The following is an 11,412-nucleotide window of genomic DNA, read 5'->3' as shown; positions in this document are numbered from 1 at the left end:
ATGGATGGATGGATGGATTGATGGATGGATTGATGGATGATTGATTGATGGATGGATGGATGGATGGATGGATGGATGGATGATAGATGGATGGATGGATGGATGGATGGATGATTGATTGATGGATGGATGGATGATAGATGGATGGATGGATGGGTGGATGATAGATAGATGGATGGATGGATGGATGATGGATGGATGATGGATGGATGGATGGATGGATGGATGGATGATAGATAGATGGATGGATGGATGGATGGATGGATGATGGATGATTGATTGATGGATGGATGGATGATAGATGGATGGATGGATGGATGGATGGATGGATGATAGATAGATGGATGGATGGATGGATGATAGATAGATGGATGGATGGATGGATGATAGATAGATGGATGGATGGATGATAGATGGATGGATGGATGGATGGATGATGGATGATTGATTGATGGATGGATGGATGATAGATGGATGGATGGATGGATGGATGGATGATAGATAGATGGATGGATGGATGGATGATAGATAGATGGATGGATGGATGGATGGATGGATGATGGATGATAGATAGATGGATGGATGGATGGATGGATGGATGGATGGATGATAGATAGATGGATGGATGGATGGATGGATGATTGATTGATGGATGGATGATAGATGGATGGATGGATGGATGGATGATAGATAGATGAATGGATGGATGGATGATGGATGGATGGATGATGGATGGATGGATGATGGATGGATGGATGATGGATGGATGATGGATGGATGGATGGATGGATGATGGATGGATGATGGATGGATGGATGGATGATGGATGGATGGATGATGGATGGATGGATGATGGATGATTGATTGATGGATGGATGGATGGATGGATGATAGATAGATGAATGGATGGATGGATGGATGGATGGATGGATGATGGATGGATGGATGATGGATGGATGGATGATGGATGGATGATGGATGGATGGATGGATGATGGATGATTGATTGATGGATGGATGATGGATGGATGGATGGAAACTGACTAAATTATTACTTTGTGTTTTTTCATCTTTATATTTCTAGATTAATAGTTTATTCCCATTTTTTGATCTAAATGTTTTACTCTAATTCATTTTTAAGAAATCCTAATTTCTAAAGCATAATTCAGGTGACATCAACTCCACACAAGCAGCTCTCCATCCGTGTAAAATATGTGGGAGTGAGCCCTCCTGTCGCCGCCTCCTCTCTGATGTGTCTTTGTGCTCCTGAAGACATCGAGGCGACAGCGGGGAAAAACAGCTGGATCAGCGGCTCCTCCAGCGCCGCTCACCGGACCGTTCCTCCGGGTTCCCACCCTGACTTCCACCAGGTACCGTTTCCCCACAGACAGACCTCCATGGCTCCCTCAGCTCCCGAAGATCCGCCGGTTTTTCCCAGTTCTCCAGCAGCAGCAGCGGTTAGCCTGCTAGCTCCCTATGATTAGCCTGTTAGCTTAGCGGCTGATCCTTGTGAGGATTAGCGGATTAAATCAGCTGGGATCAACAATCACAGGGATTATTGTCAGGCTGCTGGACCTTTGCCTCATGTTTGCTTCTGCAGCTGAATGATGCGTTCAGGTGTCACTAAGTTTCTGCTTTAAATGGACTCCAGTTGATGTGTTTGAGAGAAGAAGGCAGGGTTGGTTTTAAACACCTGGTATGGACTTTTTAAAAGTTTATTAATATTTATTTATTATTATTGGTTAGAGGAAAACACATGAGGGTTTTACTGAAATTCTAAGTCGTGTAAGTTTATTTAAAACAGGTTAAATTATAGTAAAATTATATTTTTTGCCTTTTCTTTTATAGAAACTTTTTGTTAAAATTTACCCTTGAATTAAAAAAAACAGTTTAATGACATTAGTTTGTCTTTATTTTCCTTTTTTTACTGTACTGACTGGTTAAACTCAGTAAAGAGCAGAAACCAGCATCTGTTTTTGGGATTAAGGTTCATCGTAGCTTCCTTACTGATCCTGCAGAGAGAAATATCAGCTGTGCTGCTGCCATCAACACCTTTGTTTCTAGATGTTGGAGCTTGGCCTGTTTTCCAGTGTAGTCCTGTTTCTCTGACTGTGACTAACTGGATGTGCTCTCTTCATCCTCTGACATGGGAGCTGGCTCGGAGCTCGTCTGCCTGGCTGTGTGTTTCCTTGACGGGGCCGCCTGTGGAGCTGGTTTACTGTTGCCTCTTGTATCTATGCTTCTTTTTCTATGTCTGCTTCTGTCTCTTTGAACCCCAGTGGGCCTCAGCAGATGGCCGCTCACACTGAGCCTGGTTCTGCTGGAGGTTTCTTCCTGTTCAAAGGGAGTTTTTCCTCTCCACTGTCGCTACAAGCATGCTTAGTGTGAGGGATTGCTGAAGAGTCAATGAGTCGATGCAATCAGCTGGTTTTCCTTAGATAGAAAACTGAATCAATCTGACTGGATGATCTGGTGAACTGGAAAGTGCCTTGAGGTGAGATGTGTTGTTATTGGCGCTATAGAAATAAAGCTAGAATAGATGAAAAGCTGCAGCGATGGTTGTAAAGTCTAACAGCTTCTAGGAGAAAGGATCTGTGACGGCGCCGCTTTGTGCGCCTAGAACAGCGCTCTGATGTCATGCAGGACTCTGCAGCCTGTGGATTGGATTTATCTCAGTCAAACTTAGGAAATAGTAATAATTATAATAATACATTTTATTTGTAATGCATTTTACATTTAAGAAGAATCTCAAAGGGCTGCAGGTAAAATCATAAACCAGTAAAAGCAAAAAAATGAAAAATTAAGCATTATTGTAAAGTACATGAATAAATAAGTCAGTGGCATAATTAGAAAAGGTTTTTCACACAGATTCACATGCCACGATGCGATTCTATCACGATGCATCATGATACTTGAAATATCGCGATGCATTGCGATATTTTCACTGAACGCTGTAAGAAAAAGATCCATCCCTTACCAGTGGCTGACTGGCTGGGTGTGATCTGGATCGTGTCTTCAATTGATACATAACTGAAAGCATGTGCTGACTCCATTTGAGAACTTTAGGAAAATTTCCAAGGTGAGAAAATGAAGCAGGAAGATGAGGTGTGTTTAAAAGGGAAGAGTAACTGCAGAGTAACTAACTAACTAACTAACTAATTAACTAACTAGCTAACTAGACCCTTCATTGTGTAATTACTGGGTAATAGTGAGGTTTTTAATTGAAAGCTTCCCTGGTTCTGCCGGTTCTGGTTCTTTCTGGCCCCAGCAGGTGTTCTGTAGTTTGCTGCCCCTGGGTCGGAGCTCGCTGTCGGTTCTGATCCAGCTGAGGTGAAGCGGATCGCTGCGGTTCTGATCCAGCTAAAGTTCTTCCTGCAGAGCTGGAGTTCTGCTGGTTCTGGTTCTGGGTTTATTTTGGTTTCTCATCAGCTGTTCACATAAACACAGCAGCCAGATGTGGGCCTCCTGCTTTCCTCTCGGCTTCCTGAGCCGGGCTGTTGTTATCCGGGTCGCCAGGCCGGGCCACCGCTCTAAGCTGCATTTAGGGTTTGTTTTTATTCTGGTGGGCGGAGTTTGGCGGTTTCTCCCAGGCAGGAAGCAGCTGCAGGCTTTTCATGGACGCCGTCTGAGCCTGCATGGTTCTGCTAGTCCAGACTGCAGTTCTGCCTCCTCTGATGCTCAGAGTTTCCTCCTCGCTGATCCGTCAGACAGCAGAGCAAGAACTGGAGTCAGAGAGGCGCTAGAACATCTGGATCTGATTGTGGATCCACCACCTGATGACGGCAGAGATGTGAGCGCCCGGCTGCAGCCTCCTCTGATCCATGCAGACCTGCAATTAAGCATGACGTTGATCCTGCTTCAGTCTGCAGACTGCTGCCTCCCCATCAAACCCATCCACTCAAGCTTCAGTCTAAAGGTCCTCTGATTCTGGAAGCATTTAGTTTGTTCCTCCTCCTTCAGCTCCTGGTTTTATCTGTGAATCTCCTGAATCCTTAAGTTAATAGAACAAAAATATGATTTTTTATTTTTTTGTCATTAAAGGATCCTTGTGTTTTTTAAAAGTCGGTTCTGTGAGGAACTGCTGAGTAGTCAATATCCGTCCTGCTTCAGTTGGAAGGAATCCTGAATAATCAACCAGCAGAACAGAATGAGAAGGCAGCAGCTGCAGTTCTGTGTTTTGGCCACAGGTGGCAGTATCATTAAAAATAGTTAAAGGATGGATAGAATGATTCTATAGGGTATCTGGTCCTTCAGGTCTCTAATAGGGTGATAGAATGATTCTATAGGGTATCTGGTCCTTCAGGTCTCTAATAGGGTGATAGAATGATTCTATAGGGTATCTGGTCCTTCAGGTCTCTAATAGGGTGATAGAATGATTCTATAGGGTATCTGGTCCTTCAGGTCTCTAATAGGGTGATAGAATGATTCTATAGGGTATCTGGTCCTTCAGGTCTCTAATAGGGTGATAGAATGATTCTATAGGGTATCTGGTCCTTCAGGTCTCTAATAGGGTGATAGAATGATTCTATAGGGTATCTGGTCCTTCAGGTCTCTAATAGGCTGATAGAATGATTCTATAGGGTATCTGGTCCTTCAGGTCTCTAATAGGGTGATAGAATGATTCTATAGGGTATCTGGTCCTTCAGGTCTCTAATAGGGTGATAGAATGATTCTATAGGGTATCTGGTCCTTCAGGTCTCTAATAGGGTGATAGAATGATTCTATAGGGTATCTGGTCCTTCAGGTCTCTAATAGGGTGATAGAATGATTCTATAGGGTATCTGGTCCTTCAGGTCTCTAATAGGGTGATAGAATGATTCTATAGGGTATCTGGTCCTTCAGGTCTCTAATAGGGTGATAGAATGATTCTATAGGGTATCTGGTCCTTCAGGTCTCTAATAGGGTGATAGAATGATTCTATAGGGTATCTGGTCCTTCAGGTCTCTAATAGGGTGATAGAATGATTCTATAGGGTATCTGGTCCTTCAGGTCTCTAATAGGGTGATAGAATGATTCTATAGGGTATCTGGTCCTTCAGGTCTCTAATAGGGTGATAGAATGATTCTATAGGGTATCTGGTCCTTCAGGTCTCTAATAGGCTGATAGAATGATTCTATAGGGTATCTGGTCCTTCAGGTCTCTAATAGGGTGATAGAATGATTCTATAGGGTATCTGGTCCTTCAGGTCTCTAATAGGGTGATAGAATGATTCTATAGGGTATCTGGTCCTTCAGGTCTCTAATAGGGTGATAGAATGATTCTATAGGGTATCTGGTCCTTCAGGTCTCTAATAGGGTGATAGAATGATTCTATAGGGTATCTGGTCCTTCAGGTCTCTAATAGGGTGATAGAATGATTCTATAGGGTATCTGGTCCTTCAGGTCTCTAATAGGGTGTGTAACATTGGTTGGGCTGAAAATGGCATATTAGCTGTTCTATGAGCCCTAATGCAGCCTGGTTAAAAGCCCTAGAATGAAATGACAGCTTTTCTTCCTTTTATGGTATGATCAGGAATATTTAGATGAGCTGTGCTCTGATTGGTTGGTTTACAACGAGCGAAGCTGCTGAGCAAAGACGCATCATAGCAACAAGCACTCACTCACTGAAACATTAGATTGGTGATATGGTAGGGGGACCAGACGTCCTCTTTTTCCTGGACATGTCCTACTTCTCATACCTAAAAAAAAAAATGTCTTGGGGGGAATTTTGAAATCGTCTGGGATTTTCTCGACTACAGTGCAGCAGAACTGAGCCTTTAGCTCTGGTCAGGTGAAGGGAACCAGCGGGGGACGGAGGAACCGAAACCGACCTAGTGATGGTAGCCTGGACACCGGGGGCCCCATGCTTCCCCCCGCCTGCCTTACCGGCCCCCAGCCCCCCTCCTTTGGCTGAGGATGGGCGGCCCAGCAGCCGACGCTTCATAACGCCCCTCCATTGGGCTAGTGAACCAGTGGGCTGGTCTCTATGTCAATTTCAGGGCATGACGAGAGTACAGGCTAGAACAAAATAAGGCAACATCCCAGAGTTTACGTCAACTTGGTGCTTTGCTTGGATTTGCCTGTTTTATGGTGGAAGTTTAGATTTATGAGATTTGCAGATTGTGGGGTTTGAACTTCTCTGTACGTCCATTTCACCCACTGAACTATTGTTATTCATCTATGACACTAGGTTTTATATTCTATGATCCCTTTAAGGAAAAGTCCGGTCAGTAAGGATTAATCAATGGATCATTATTTATACCTAAAACTGATACGTTTGCACTAGGGATGCACGATATTGGGATTTTGGCCGATATCCGATATGCCGATATTTTAAAACTCATGTAGCCGATAACCGATATCGATACTGATGTTAAAGCTGGACAAAAATAAGTAGTCATTGAAAATAACAGTTTTGTTATCCATTTCTGACACTTTGAAAAATAATATACTCAAATATACTTTCATATGCTGATATCAAATAGATTTTTAAAAACGCGGTATCGATCTATTTTACTTTCAAAATCTGGTGAAATTTCATCGTTCTGTTACAAACTCTCCTGATATTTTGCAAATTCTTGTGAGATTTTGTTAGTAAAATAGATTGATACCGTGTCAATATATCAACATATAAAAATATGGAAACATTTCGTGAATTTTCGGGGGATTTCGTAGCATAACGATGACATATAGCAATATTTCATTAGTAAAAGAGATTGATATGGTGTTTTTAAATGGCAATATATCAGCATATGAAGATATTGGGATATTTTAATGTATCAATATTTTTTCCCTCGTCTTTAGAAGTTTTTAAGTCTGTAATAAAGAAGTTTTTGAGGAAGAAGAAGAAGTATTTTTTTTATTTTTTTTTAGAATTTAGAAACTCAGAAGCTGATCAAATATCGGGTTAAATATCGGTGGGGTGGCCGATGTCCGATATTCAGTTTTAAGGCCGATACCGATAGGGGGCCGATTATATCGTGCATCCCTAGTTTGCAGTGATTTAATGAATTCAGCATTAATCAGTAAAAAAATCCAAACAATAATTTTCGTTGCAATTTTTGCCCAAATATAGTAGCCCCTCCCTCCTGCCATCTTCCTTTATTTAAAAGCTGAAACTCCAGCGAGGAGCCTGTTGGTCGGAGAGAAGAAGAAACAGGAAAGGGAAGGAATGGAAAACCGGGACCTGCTGGTTCTGACCCAGTAATTGGATCCTGAAGGCTGATCCTGGCCAGCAGAGTTCCCTGCATTCCTGAAGGGAAATTAGGTTTTCTGAGGCTGTTTTAGGGCCTCAGAGATCAAATGTAATAAAGGTGGAAAACAAGCAGCAGGTTTAACATAGAAACATGAACTTTCTTTGTCCTGTTAGGAAAAACAAGCGGCGGTCCATCATTACGTCTTTGTGTGGACGCATCAGCGTCCCTAACTTCTGCTACATTTAAGATTTTATTTGAAAACCGTTTTTTTCCCTCATTATTCAGCCTGAACTTGTTCCTCTGAATCCAGTAATTAAACCATCTGCAGCAGCTTCTCTGTTCCTGATCAAAGATTTTCTCACTGCTGACCCCGAGTGCTGAGAATGGAAAACTGCACTCCACCCTCTATTATCCTGAACACAGGGGTACCTCAGGGCTGTGTGCTTGCTCCACTGCTCTTCATCCTTTCATTCAGGATGCTGGAAACAGAAATCCACAACCGTCAGTTTTGAACCCTGACCCCGTCTCTCCTCATTGTTGGCTTTAGGAAAATGATACAGAACCATCAGAAAACGGACCTAAAGACCAGGGCTGCGCGATACGACCTCGAATCTAAACTGCTCAGTTTTACCTCGATAATGATAAATGCACGATAAATGCTCTGGTCCTCTATCAGACATAAAAGCATGTGCATGAAATGCAGCTGATCTATTTATACATTGTTTATTAAATAAATAACCTTACATATTACTTTCAATTTAGTATTAAAGTCTTAAACATTCAACAATGTCTCATTGAACAGGAGAAAAATGTGTCCTCTCTTGCAAACATTTTTGTGCAAAGGTAATGGGGTGGTGGAGGTTGGGTGTGATACGTTGCGTAGTCCTAAAACTTTGCATTTCCTGTTCTTTGATCAACATCGGTGTAATATTGGTGCCACCGAAATGAGAACAATTTGCATTATTTAAACCAGAGGTCACGGATTAGCGGACCGCGGCCGTATCCGGACCCACCTGCTGGCTAATCTGGACCCAACCTGATTTAAAACATTTATAAATTATTGCATGTTTCCAGCGACAGTGTCTAATTTCACTTGCTCCTCTTCTCCTGTTAATACGGTAAAGCCCTGGGGAGCGTCCGGCTCCAGGCTGCACGTGATCCAAATGAGCCAATGAGCTGCTGTCAGTCTGGGTTGCTGCTGCTGCTACTTTTAGACACAGCAGGCAAACCTGTGGCAAGCCGGGCGATGGGAAAGAAGGAGAAGACCATGAGAAAAAGAGAGCAGAGAAAGTGTGGACTGCTGGAAGAACTGCGGTGAACTGGTGAAAGAAAAGTGAAATGGCGTGCTCAAAGATGACCCTGCACATTTAGAGGATGTTTGGCTCAACCTGCTGCTGTGAAGCAGGATTCTCCACCATGAACAGAATCAACAATAAATCTGGATCCAGGCTCAAAATGAGCTCCTTGATATGTGCTTGAGAATGGCTTAGTCTCCATTTAAACCCAGGTTTAAAGCCTTGCAGGGCAGCCTAAAGCCCACTGCCAACATTAAGACAGAAAAAAGAAAGAAAATAACAAACCATCAGTTCAGGGGTTTGAGAAAATATGGGAATCAGGAAATTCTCTATAAACCAAACTGAATGATTGTTGTTCTCTACTTAAAAAACAATTTAGATTTTAAAATGAAAAAATTTTAAATTCAATGTATAACATGGATGCATAAACACCTGCGTTTTATTGTAGTTTTCCTTGACGCTGCCGTGTCTTCAAGGGGAATGGAAATACCAGCCACAGAAACTTTTTTTCCCCAGCTTTTTATAGTCATTACACTTTCACAAGTATAGAACAATAAAATTCACTCTCTGCATTTAACCCATCCTCTTTGGGAGCAGTGGGCTGCCATATTGCGGTGCCTGGGGAGCAGTCTGAGGGTTAAGGATCTTGCTCAGGGATCCAGAGTGCCAGTCCATGGGAATATGTGGGAGTTGAATCGAACTGCAATGCTCTAACCACTTGGCAATGACTAGATTAAGTTTATTTATTTTACCGACGTATCCGTATAATCCGGTTAATTGCCCAGGCCTGCTAAAGAGCCAAATACAGCTTCTCCCCTAAAGCTATAAAAGCTTCCCTGCTCTCCTGAAATGCTCCAAATTTGCCCCATAAAAGTTGTTTTTGTTCCTGTTTTCTTTTTTTGTCATGAAAGCTGCGTTTCACCAAACCACGTCCAGGAAAGGCTTCTGCGCCTTCGGACTGAGGATAACGACAGCTGTAATTCAGCAGGATGGACCGTCCTTCAGACCTCAGGGGTTGAGTCTAACATGTCTGGGTGGACGGAGGGACCCCGGCTACCCTTAACCTTTACTCTCAGATTTAAAGCATGTCTTTGGTGGCTGAGATGAGATTTAAAGGAGACGATGTTTGAGGATTAAAACAGAGACCAGTCTATAAATCTCAATAAAAATTCTCAGCATTCAGTTAGAATGAATGTTTTTCCTGAAATCCTGCTGATGTTTATTTGAATGACTCTGACCTAAACCCAGAACCGCTGTAGCTACCAGATCTACTCATGTAGCATCATACGCTACATGATTGGTTGGACGTTGCTACATGATGTAAAACATAGTGGTTGCCCAGACAACGATGAGAACATCATGCAGCGTCAGTGTGCCGAGTCCCGAACATCTGTAGCGTTAGCGTGTCTAATAATACTGTACTGCAGCCTCTTGGCCAGGTCTCCCTCGAAAAAGAGATTTTATCTTAAGGGACTTCCTGGTACAATAAAGTAAAAAAATAAATAAATACTAACCAATAAAGTTTTACTTGATTAATAACAAAACTGAAAGAAATCTGTTTCTGGTGAACAAAGTATGACCATGATATACATGGGGAGAGCTGGGAGAGCTGTGGCTAGCTGACTCACTAGCTAACAGGTTAGCCTCAAACTCACTGTGGATCCAGACATTTGAATTGAGAAAGCTTCCTGGAGGGGAAGCGAAACGTCTTCAAACCTTGGAAACCAAGTCCAGTGGATTGATTTTAACCTCTTACGCCCTAAGGGGGTATAAATAAATTTCTGCCTGACAAAAGCACACAAAAGTAAATAACTTATAGCCTCAAAGCTATTAGATTTAAGATGAAACTTTTGTTACGTCTGTAAAGGTAAGATGTCATAGATTGGTTTTCTGGTGTCAGCACCATTGTAGCTTTGACCCTGCCTTAAATATTAGGGACAAAATAAAAAATATTTTGCATTTTTTGAACCTCGCCAAAATTTTCTTTGAAATAAACATTGCAAAACACTACCAAAATATTATTTATAGCACAAAAAAGTAGTACAGACTTTCAAATCTAAATGTCGTGTAAAAATATACCAAATTTGGACTCAATCAGATGAATCATATTTATTTTAGAATGGTAGTAGTGAGAGATTTCTTAGGCGGAGAGGCCATTTTGGCACATTTATCCATAAATGTCACCAAACTGTGCCAAATATGTTTTTTACATCAATACTGGGGGTTTGGTAAAGTTACGAGGTCACGTAGCAGCTGGACCCACCGGTGGGTCCGTAGGGTTCAAGGGGTTAAACTTTTACAGAAAAACTCTTTTAGCTCGCTCAGTCAGCCATATTAAGCTACACTACTTTTAACTTTGTGTCAACAACAACCGTTCGTTTAATTTGTCTAAAATCTCTACGAAAGTCATTTTTGAGACGTTCCATTTGTCCTTCCTGAGCTCAGATCTTAATATTTTAAATTAGCAGTGTATCGCAGACATTTTTGATTTATGCCTAATATTGAAGCGTGGTCTGCGCTATGTTATTCAACGCCGCAATGCCAGAGGGAAAATCAGGAAGTAGCTGTGGGTCTAGATACGGTCGAGGCGGTGAGGAAGTGGGGGCAAATTTGTGTGACAACAGAGGGACATGAGGGCCAAAAAGAGCGGGGATCCAGGTGGAAAAAGGGTCCCGGCGTTCTCACGCACCTCGCTCTTCTAGCTGCTCCATCTTCACACGTCGTTTTTCACAATGGCGGTCAGATAAACAAAACAAGCCGGTAAGGAACCAGACAGGAAATACGCATAGAGTAGAGCGGATGTAGATTTGACCAATCAGAGGCCTCCTTTCTATGGTTACAGTTATGGAGAGGGGCACCAGGATATCTGTGGAGGTGGGGCATATCTGCGTTAACTGCGACATATATCAGCCTTTAGAAAGCAGCACTTTCCTTCCAGACTGAT

At 42.3% G+C, this 11,412-nt stretch overlaps 1 protein-coding gene across 1 annotated transcript in view; it reads left to right on the top strand.

The window, feature by feature from the left end:
- Positions 1–1,241: 1,241 nt before the first annotated feature.
- LOC119784863 (synuclein, alpha interacting protein) overlaps positions 1,242–11,412 on the top strand; it is a 28,052-nt gene continuing 17,881 nt past the window's right edge. The window contains exon 1 of the mRNA XM_038287121.1: positions 1,242–1,369. The gene's annotated coding sequence lies outside the window, so the exon portion shown is untranslated. The remainder of the gene's footprint in view (positions 1,370–11,412) is intronic.

The sequence above is a fragment of the Cyprinodon tularosa genome, unplaced genomic scaffold, assembly GCF_016077235.1.
Source record: "Cyprinodon tularosa strain WSP-4 unplaced genomic scaffold, ASM1607723v1 ctg235, whole genome shotgun sequence".
NCBI classification, from domain to species: Eukaryota; Metazoa; Chordata; class Actinopteri; order Cyprinodontiformes; family Cyprinodontidae; genus Cyprinodon; species Cyprinodon tularosa.
The sequence above is the reverse complement of the archived record's forward strand: the minus strand, read 5'-3'. Positions and strand labels throughout refer to the sequence as shown.